Source organism: Sebastes umbrosus, chromosome 15 (genome assembly GCF_015220745.1).
Source record: "Sebastes umbrosus isolate fSebUmb1 chromosome 15, fSebUmb1.pri, whole genome shotgun sequence".
In the NCBI taxonomy this organism is placed as follows: Eukaryota; Metazoa; Chordata; class Actinopteri; order Perciformes; family Sebastidae; genus Sebastes; species Sebastes umbrosus.
In genome coordinates, this window is record NC_051283.1 from 15297336 (window position 1) to 15308153 (window position 10818).

Sequence of the window (10818 nt, forward strand, 5' to 3'; positions counted from 1 at the left end):
CTAAACTCTTTAGATCAATTAGAGTTTATTGAATTAGAATAAAAAGCACTGAAGTCTTTAATCTGCAGAAAGCCTTTAGTGGAATGCAGTGATTCACATTCAATGCTCTCTGCTGGAGCTTTACACTGACAAAAGACAGGTGTGAAAGATAGATCTAGTTTCAACCTCTCTCTCTCTCTCTCTCTCTTGGCAGCTCTTACCTGCCCACATGACCAGACATGTCATCTATTCTACTACCCCTCCAACAACACTCAGCGTGGCCCTCCATGCAGCCTTATATCACACACACACATACACTGTCCATTCCAGTCAGTAAAGCACACAGCATAAACGTATTCTTAAATTAAATCAAATACAGTGCTACACTCAGTGTTTAAACTCTTGTATTTACATTATTAACAGAAAGCATCTATTGGCCACTAACACAACTGTATGGCAGAGTGCAGCAGCCATGTGTCCTGGCTTCCTTAAAGGGTAATTTCACATTTTTTCAAGTCACAGAAGGAATGACCACAGTAAGAAAACCTAATCTAATGACACACGACTACTGATGAGAACCTATCCTTTAAATGGGAGAAGGTTAAACCAGTAAAATCAGTTCATGATGTGTTCAAGTTCAACCAGTGATGTACATAATGACCTCTATTCTCCCTAAAATTATGCTACACTTCATAAAGGAGATTTGTTGCATTCAATAAGGAAAATAGTTGTGATCTTTCTTAAATCACCAAGACATATTTACCCGTTCTACATTTATTTTAAGGAGATGTATTTGCTCCAATGAACACTTAATATGTAAAGGAGTGTGTCTGTCAGGTGGAAAGGAAAAGGATCTCCACTCTGATCCTCCTCTGTGAGCATAGATGGACACTGTACTGAACTTTCATGCAGATCATATTGATGACTAGCTAGTTCCTTAATGACTTTATAATCTATTATGTATTGTAAAGCTCTGTTTTGCAACATAGGACAGGTATGTGTCACTCTAAAAGAGTATAGAGACAGTAAAAGATCTATTACAGTTTACTGAACTATCCTAAAGAAGTGCATATAGGCCGGTTCTCTTCTCTTCTCTTCTCTTCTCTTTCCTCCCCACTCTGTGTCAGAAAAAAAGTAATTGTTGGACACTCCCGTCAACTTCACCTCAACTCTTCCCTGAGTCGAACCAGAAAGATAGAAAGACAGAGAGAGAAAAAAAGAAAGAAAGAATGGGAGGGGCGAGCGAGCGAGATGAAATGTGTTTTAAAGATGGCAGAGCTCCCACTCACTGCAGAGTTACATTCTCATGTTTGCTGAGGAGCTGAAGCCTCGAAGAGACCAGACAGGCGGCGTAGGAAATCAAAGATGGCTGCAAAGCTCCACATCATCAGACCTTTTTTTTTTTCTCTTGATTGAACCACGTTCCACATGAAACAGTCAATTATGTTTTATCTCACTGAATAGTTGCTCTTTGTAGACGTTCAAAAGCACGATTAGCTTAAAAGAAGTTTATTAGAAGATTGAAAAATTCAATTTAAGTCTAAAAGTAAAGGGTCATGAACACCCTGAATGAACACCAATTCAACTCACTGTTATTGATATGATAAGACATTCTTCAGTAACTGTAATGCAGATATTTTAATTGGTATTTTTCGTCGACAAAGCCTCTTTTCCTCAAGAATGTGAGGGTGTCCTGTGGGTCAATTTATTACTGGGAGCAGACAGGTAGATTCGATTATGTGCCTACAAATTCATTCAATAATATCATTGTTCTCCTGTGAAACAGTTGCAAATGACACAAGCAGAAAACCTGGTAACCAGTCACACTACTGTAGTCTCCCAGTTCAACTTCTGGTCAAAGTTAAATGCATTAGTGCCTTCAAAGTGTATTGTTCCTTTAACCATGGTTTTATCCATGAAATAAGAATGCTCCAGTGGTGAAGAGTAAAGATAAAGTCAGGTGAAGATGTATTTTTAAAAAAATCCCTCAGCCATTTTGAATCTAACATCTTGCTCCTCTCCTCTGCTGTCTCCCATTGTGCTGCCAGCTGGGCTTGCTGCAGACAGATTCCTCCAGATGTGCTGCACTCCGATTGGCTCGCCGAAGACGTGTCCTCACTGTGCCGTCTCATATTTCCATTCTGATGCGGAAGAAAGCGCTGAGGATTGTGGGTGGAGTGGATCTTCTCGTGTCAGGGGTGGCTGTCCACCTGTCAGCCAGCTGGTAAGGAAAAGAGATTAGGAAGAAACAAGATTTGATCAACTGCTGTGTATGCTTGGATGGAAAGGCATAACTATTGATAGCGACAGAGTATATCTGATGTTGTCATATGTGACGAATTGCAGAAACGATCAGATGGTAACACTTCAAATGACATGATTTGAAGCATGAAAAACATCTATTGACTGTCAGTATGTGATTGGAAAACATCTAAACGTACAGCATACAAATGTTTTGTGCAGGATTATCATATAATCTGAAATATGCCACAGTCTCATCACCTGGTTTCAACTGGTGGAGCAGGATCATCATCAGAGTAGCTTTTTATTGATTTGTATTGATCCTTCCCTCCAAGGGGATAAGGATACCCAACACAGTCTCACGGCAGTTCGTGAAATAGTCGCGAAATTACAAATCTATTTTAATTTACGTACATAGACACGCATTTCCCCTTTTCTTCGTGATGCTCAGCACGACTTTCAACAACTTATTTTTTGTGAATGTCCAGCAACATGTGTTGCACGTGTCAATTTCCACTCCAGTCTTTTCAAAATAAAACTACTTATTTAGGTTTAGGAATAGATCGACTTGGTTAGGCTCAGGCAGCAAACTACTTAGTTAGGTTTAAGAATAGATCAACATGGTTAGGCTTAGGCAGCAAACTACTTAGTTAGGTTTAGGAAAAGATCGTGCTTTGCGTTAAAATAACACCGGAAGTGGCATAACTTAAGCATGGAAGTTACTTGACAAAAAATACTTAGTTAGCTTTAGGAAAAGATCACAGTTTGGGATAAAATAACCCTAGAAGTGTTGTAACTTAAGTACGAAGGTTACATGACAAATGAATCAACTTTGACTTGTGGTTTAACACAGGACACAGCTGAAAGTCCCTTGAGCCATGCTGTGCTCCTTTTATTTATAGGTAAACCTGAGAACTCAGTGAGCAGGAAAGTTCCTTTAACTTTTGTCTGTTTGGTATAAATTGCGGGCTGTTTCAAACGATCTGATTCTGATGTCCGTCCGTCCGTTTCTACTGTGAGATAAAGTGACCGGTATGGGTATATGTGGCCCACACACCGGCAGCTGTATAGAGGAAGTTAAGAGATGGAGCAGAGAGAAAGAGAGAGTTAGTGATTAAAGAGGAGGGGCACCCACACACACACCTATAATCCTCTCACTGACTGAAGCAAAGAGAGAGACGACAGAGATGAGAAAAGATCAAATAATGGTTGAAGGAAGCAGAGAGTGATGTGATGAATAAAACGGTTCAGACACGCTGCCCTCTGTGACACTCACACACACACACACGCAAAGGCACTAATTAAACAGGGCATACACGCACACACGCGCACACACACACACACACACACACACACACACACACACACACACACACACACACACACACACACACACACACGGCAGCAGACATGCAGGGGCGGTTGAGGTTTTCAAATTACAGCCTGCTGTATATTCCAGGCAGTTTTTCTCTTTCTCTTCTCTGAACACTTGCAACGAATATCTTTCCACAGAGGAATAGACTACTGTCGGAAAAACTAGAAGCTAAGAAACGCAGCTTGTCTGTGATAAAAAAAAAAAAAGTTTCAATAATGAATATAATAATGAATATCATTTCTAAACCGGGGAGTGTTGTACAATGGGAATAATTTGTCGCTGCAGATTTTTCACATGTCTGTTTTCTAAGAGTCCCGGGCCACCAGATATTGTGTCATCCTTGAGTCCAAGTGGACGTTTGTGCCAAATTTGAAGAACTTTTCTCAAGGCGCTGCTGAGATATCATGAGAATGGGACGGATGTGAGGTCAGAGTGACCACCAAAATTGAATCAGTTCATCCTTGAGTCCAAGTGGATGTTTGTGCCAAATTTGAAGAAATTTCTTTGAGGTGTCCCTGAGATATTGCGAGAATGGACAGACGGACGGACGGACGGACAACCCAAAAACATTATGCCTCCGGCCACGGCTGTCACCTTCGCGGAGGAATAATACAATGCATTATCCGTCTAAAAGTTTACTAACATTCGCTAACATTAGCCATTAGCTATTAGCTACTGGTCATACCAGAGCATGTAATGCTGCAGCAGCAAAATCGCTCAATGTGTTGAATTCAACAATGATGTTTTATATTGCTTATGAATTTAGCTTATCATTTGTAAGAGGAAGAGATCAGGAAGTGATCAGTGTCATACAGTGCTGCAGGGATGACGTATTTTTGTAGGCCAACCAGGAAGTTAGCATCGCCCTGAGTTCCATCAACAAAAAGCCAATGGGATTTTTCCATTGAATTTTGGATTATTTCAGAAAAAAAGCTCTGTGGCAAACAGAATTTATGATACTTTTGTTCAGCAGATAATCTCCACAAATGAACACCTCTTTTATGATTTTCGAAGTGTGAATGCAATCGCCAGAAGTAAAAAGGTAACTGTATAACGTCTATAAACGAACTACACCACGGTCGCACAAGCGCAAGTATACACAATGAGGCTGTAAAGGCGGATGAGTCAACAGGATGACGTTTAGTAGTCTCATTTAACTACTTCTTAGCAACTTTCTTTTTTAAGACACATAAGGCTTCAAAAATCATGAATGGGATATTTATTGATGTATTTTACATCGAAGTACAAAACTTAAAATCTCTTAAGCTTGTGTTAACCACAGACCTTATATCAGGCATCTAACTAAAAACCCATTCAATAAACCCATTGACTTTGAGACGAGTGAACCGGAAGGGCTGAAATGCTAACTCATTTTCAGGTTTTAGGACTCATTCCTGCAGCTCTCTATTATTGGCTGCATTATCCCATCGAAGAGAAATATTCTACATGTTGATTGCATTATTTTATACACGTTTCCCCCAAATTCAGCTCGACATATTTGGTATCTTTTGAAACTTTGGAAAATTCTACTCGAATTTGAAATAAAGTTCTCTGAGTTTGAACAACATCTGGATGCACAACCTGAGTTTGTAATGACTTGTCAAATCAATCACTAGGGTTTTTTATTTTATGGAGGCGATAAGCAGCGAACCACCACTCCACACAGTCAGTTACAGAAAGCAGCAACAGAAAGTACAATATTCAGACGTGTAGATTTAACACAGTTTAGATGTAGAGGAAAACCTGGAAGCTGCTGGCACTTGTTAAGCACGACGATGAAAAAAGGCCGGCTGAGTCAAAGAATTCAGCTCTCTTGTTGGCTCGACAGGCCTGAGCGCATATCAGCATGCTGAGGCCACCGGCATTATTCACCCTATACTAACTGGCTCTGTAGCACCCAGGAAGGAAGGAAGGAACCGGGAGGAGAACTAGTAAAAGACAGGCTTTTTTAAGGAGCACTCATTCACTTTAAGTGCTTCAAATTATACAACACCCCGGCCAAGTTTGTGATGCGTCTCTATGAACGTAACGCATTTTCTTGCTCATTCCCTTCCTTCTCTTCCTCCTACAACTTGTTTCTTGTATCATTTCAGTGTCTCCCCCCCTGCCTTCACCACCATCTCCTCATCTTTGTCTCTCTTCCTCCCTGTCTGCCTTCACTCCCTCAGGTTACCACATCTGCAGGCTATTTCCACTGGAATATATTTGTTGAACTTTTAGACTTGAGCTGCAGGGAGGCGGGGTTATTGAAGTCGGTCTAATGTCAGTTTAGAGATGGGTGCGGGGAGGGAGTGAGGGGTACGGGTAAGGGAGAGTATAAATACGTGTCAGGAAACACTAGCGAGCATGGTGGAGAAGTTGAGTCACGGCAAATAGCTCTTCCACTGGAGAGACACTTAACAATCGTTTTTACAAAGTTTTTCTTCTCGCGACTTTCTTGCATACTTCAGAGGATACATCTAAATTGAAACAAAGACAATTCCCCCAAAAGCCTGAAGTCTGAAGTGATGAGAAAGAACGTGAGAATTGCAAAAAAGTAGAAGGCAAAACGGAGAAAAATCAAAGTAGGGAACCTCCCTTGGCTGGGACTAACACATGGTTAGATTTGCCTGTGTGTCCACATGACTCACAGTCTGGTCAGCAAACGCATAATAAACGTGACAGAAATATCCCCGCACAATGTCACCAGAGTCCACGGCAGGCAGCTAATTGCTAGATAGAGCTGAGTCGTGGTTTGAGAGACGGGAAAAAAAAAATCAAACTCTTATAAGTGTAGAGCAAGAGAATGTCCATATATGTCGTTTTTTTTTCTTTTAATGTCTTTTATTTCTTTTGAAAGGCTGAATAAATATGCAAAAGAGTCAAGTTGATCTTTTGACTGAGTTCAGTCAAGGTTTTGGGTGGCCATGTTATCCAGGAGCAGAGATACAAGTCAGAGGGATCGCTCTCATGATGAGGAAGATTTTTCTTTAAAGATTGTACCTTCAACTGGGCCATTATCTTCATCCACCATGTTTAAGTAACCTAATGGCACTAAACCAATAATTATTAATTACTTTCTATACATTACCATTTTGCATCCCTTCAAGTAAAGCAGAGAATCATTCTAAAGTGTTAAAAGGAGTGCATCACATTCACAGCATATATCTACATTCATATTCACATTCATATATCAAGGTGTTGATCCCCAATTAAGTATAATCCTTCCTCTTCATAGGGTGCGAGAAGTCAAGATACATGTACCTGGGGTTAAAACTTCTGCGAATATCATGGCTTTAGTACAATTAACATGGCCCAGAGGCATGGTTCGAGGGAGGGCTATGTATTTGAGCAAAATGTCTCGAATTGCCATGACATTTGGTGCAAATATTCATATCCCCTCAGAGTTCCAAAATAAGGATTGCACACTTACCCGGGGCAAGTAAATCTATCAACTCGCTTGGCCAATCGGGCAAGTGGTAAAAAATAATTAAACACATTGTTTTTTTCAGACCTGATGATGGAAGTAGCTAAGGAGTGAGTCATCTCGCTTCCTTCTCATCTCTGGTGATAATTGCACGTGTGCAGTACCGATCGGGCACCCACGAGAAAATGGCGATGGGTAAAGACAAAGTTTATGAGCTGAAGCACAAGCGAGCATTTCAATTATTCTGGAAACAGAAGTTTAGTTGGGTGGCGTTAGAGTAGTGATTCCCAACCTTTTTGATTGATTTTACGACATATTTTCTGATGTCATAACCCTAAAAAAAATTATAAATCCTCAATTTGAATAAAATGATTCAGTGTATTAAATGAGTTAGTCTTTTTTTTTTTTTTTTTTTATTAAATCAGCTTTCTTTAATAAATATAACTCATCAGTGTGTGCCTCTTTTGTGTGCGGCGAGCGGGAGAGCAGTTCTTTTGACCATGGGGAAATGTTGTTTTTCAAAGGCTAAACACCAACAAATGTGGATTGAAGCAGAATATTTTGTTAGATAAAAGCATGTTGTGAATTTAGGAAATTATTACATCTATCTTTTTTCATTACATTTTCAGCCACCACTGGAATCTAATTCTACAAATAGTATAATACTAATAATATTAATGTAGCCTGATCTTTATCTGCAACTATGCATAAATACCTTGCTTAAACAGAATGTGGCCTACTAAGTAGCAGAAAATATTTATCTTCTTAAATGGTTTTATATACAGGCTTTTGTATAAGTTATATCCAGTAAATGTGTTATTATGAGGATGTGGGCGAAACTCAGGTTCACTTACTCAAAAATTAAACATGACTATTAAGTTTGGTCTTTGTTGTAATTTGATAAACGCTAATCAATAAAACAATTTGTATAAGGGCAAGTAAAAATGTATTTTGGGTGACCAGGCAAGTGAAGAAAAACATAATGTAACGTTGAACCCTGCCCCTGAAAGATGAATTAACAGTTTTGGATTCCTTATCTTTCAATCTAGCTCCATTGTCAGCTTAAAAGTTCAATTTGTCCAATACTTTGGTTTATGACCAAAGTATACCTGCAAAACTACTGACATTCCCATCAGGCTCAGCGGTACTTTGATTATTGCTAATTAGCAAATGGTAGCATGCGAAACTAAGATGGTGAACATGGTAACGAAGGAACTTGGAAGGAAGGAAATAGTTATATATAATATGATAGAATAACATTTTTTACACTCTATCAGGCTATTCCTAGTTGCAGGAGGAGTTGCAGACCATAGCATATTGCTTAGCCCTAAAAAAGAAAAGAAAAGAAAAGAAATTCAGCTATTTACAATTCCATCTTTTTTTAGCCAACTGGTTGTGTGTATGCAAATGTTTTATGCACAGTTTGCACAGCGAGGTTTAAAAGATATAGGACCTGCAAACTTCTCTAAACAGCCTTTAATCCTGTTTAGTGAAGCCAGAGCGTTTTGGCTGTTGAAGGGTTAAGCTGAACTCAGTGATGGTGAGCGGAGGGGAGAGCGCTGAAATCTTTTCCATATTACGGCACACATGAGGAACACATTTAAGTGAGTTCAGCTGTCTGGAGTCTCTCTCTCTCTCTCTCTCTCTCTCTCTCTCTCTCTCTCTCCCTCTTGCTGGCTGGTTAGGGGCGAGTTCAACACAGCAGTATATCATTACACATCTGGGAAAATGCACTCAGAGCCCCGGCTGACACACCAGAGAAAAGAGAGACAATGCGCTCCATCCGTAACTAACCTCTGTGGTAAACGATGGAGGGTAAAGAGACCAGATTTACCTAATTCCAATGAACAAAATGTCTCTAGTACGACGGCATAAAACTATCACTTTGGTAGAGAGCGTCAGGACTCTTATGAAGCCAATAACATCTTTATACCCTCAAAGAAAAACCAACAAAGCCCTGCAAAAAGATGTGAACACGACAAACTGTTCTGGCATTAATATTAACACCGATGGAAATCTGAGACTTCAACGTCTCCCGTCACTTCCCCTCAGTAACTCCACCTCTTTCAAATTGCTCCTGCAGTTTTATTTCGGTATGATGTAGACTGGCTGAGCTTTTGGGAGGGGAGGAATTATACAGTTCTTTTTTTTTTTCCAGTATGGAAACTGTTGTTTCCTCAGTCTCAGGTCCACATACCACATTCATATTTCTTCCATGACTTCAGCAGTAGTTCTCTCTGCAGATACTATTTGGTCGAATAATGTATTTTCTTCCTTCTCTCTCCTTGTTCTTTCCATGCTGTTTGTGTCTTCCTCAAGACACAAAGATGGTAGAGTCCCTGCAGTGAGAATGAAACAAGAGTCATAGAGGTGAGGTCAAAGGTGAGGAGAAAAAAAATAAACCTCCACGCATCACTTTAAGACCAACATATGTCACCCCCTTCATGCCTGACCTTAACCCGTCCATGTCCTGTAAAAGAAGAGGAGGGAAGCCAAACTAGAAACCTCCTTTGTGCATGAGCTTCACTTTAGCAGCTGACACAAAACCATTTGGAGTATTCTCCCATCAACGCCAGGGAATTCACAGTCATGTCATAATCCACCTTATTTCAGTGGAAGTGAAACCATTCAACACTTTTGGTGCAGGTATCGTCGTCTCAAAGGAAACAGATTTGAAAGTGCAAAATTGAAAGTCTGCACTTTTTTTTACCCCTGTATCCCAGAGGAGTTACTTAGATAAAAAAAGGTTTGTGATATTGCACATTTGAGATGAAATAATCCCTTTGAAATCAGCTTTGCTCACACAGTCTGTGAGTTTTTGTCAGGAAAGACTCCAGCGCCTGGCCTCTCTGGCTTTACGGCTGCAGTTGGTGTGACAACAAGGAAGTAAAACGACTCCTCCAGACCTCCTCCGCACTTGAATGATTTCACAGATGGGAAGCAGGAGAATGGCTTACAAAACAGTTGGTTCTTGTAAAGCCAGGCAAGGCTTCTGATGCAGGAAAAAGTTTTTACTTTACTTTTCTTACGTTTGTGTTGCTGTACAAACCTCTGGTGGGATTTTGATCTTGACAATGCTTCTAATAATTACAACTTAATTAGTTCTACAGAAGACGAGAATGGTCGTGCTTGCAATTTCTTTTTTTAATGCCGTTATCTTCAGATAACAAAGTTTGTTTCTCGTAACAATGGGTTAATTTATGTTGATTCTCGAGAAAACAATGAGATAATTAACTCGTAATCTCAAGATAACGGCATTAAAAAAAAGATTATTCCAAGCACAGCCGTTCTCAGCTTCTGTAAGTTTCTTGACGTCGTATAAGAATGATTGATTCAAAGTCATTTCCCAAAAGACTTGGGACCGTAAAAATCAAATAGAATATTTTTTTTATCGCATAATCCCCAGCATTTTGAATGGAAATTTCAAATCAGCCGATGACTCAAAGATATGACAAGGCACAGACTATCCCGAACAGTAACACCAACTCTAGTAGACCAGGACTTCTGGGTAGGGTTAGTGAGTGGGGAGTACTGTGAGGCAATTTCTCTCTAAGAAAGTTGTCAAATTAAACTACAAACCTCACATACTGATTTTACTAAAGGGTTCTTCTTCCTCTAATTGAAGGTGTAATAATTCATGAATCAACCTAGTATAGTCTTTGGTTGTAATAAAAGCATGCTATTCTTCCATGGCACCATTGGACACCAATAAACCTGCCATAATTGGCCTCATACTATGGTTCGTATGATATTTTCCCGTGCATTTTCCTACGAATGTCCAGCAACACGAGCGATCAGCAACTAAACTACTTGATTA

At 39.8% G+C, this 10818-nt stretch overlaps 1 long non-coding RNA gene across 1 annotated transcript; it reads right to left on the reverse strand.

Annotated features, from left to right (window-relative positions):
- Positions 1-1930: 1930 nt before the first annotated feature.
- On the reverse strand, positions 1931-9657 carry LOC119502986. The gene is made up of 2 exons (XR_005210234.1): positions 9199-9657; positions 1931-2200 (listed from the first exon to the last, which is right to left on the reverse strand). It is a non-coding gene; the product is annotated as an uncharacterized LOC119502986 (long non-coding RNA).
- Positions 9658-10818: the final 1161 nt, after the last annotated feature.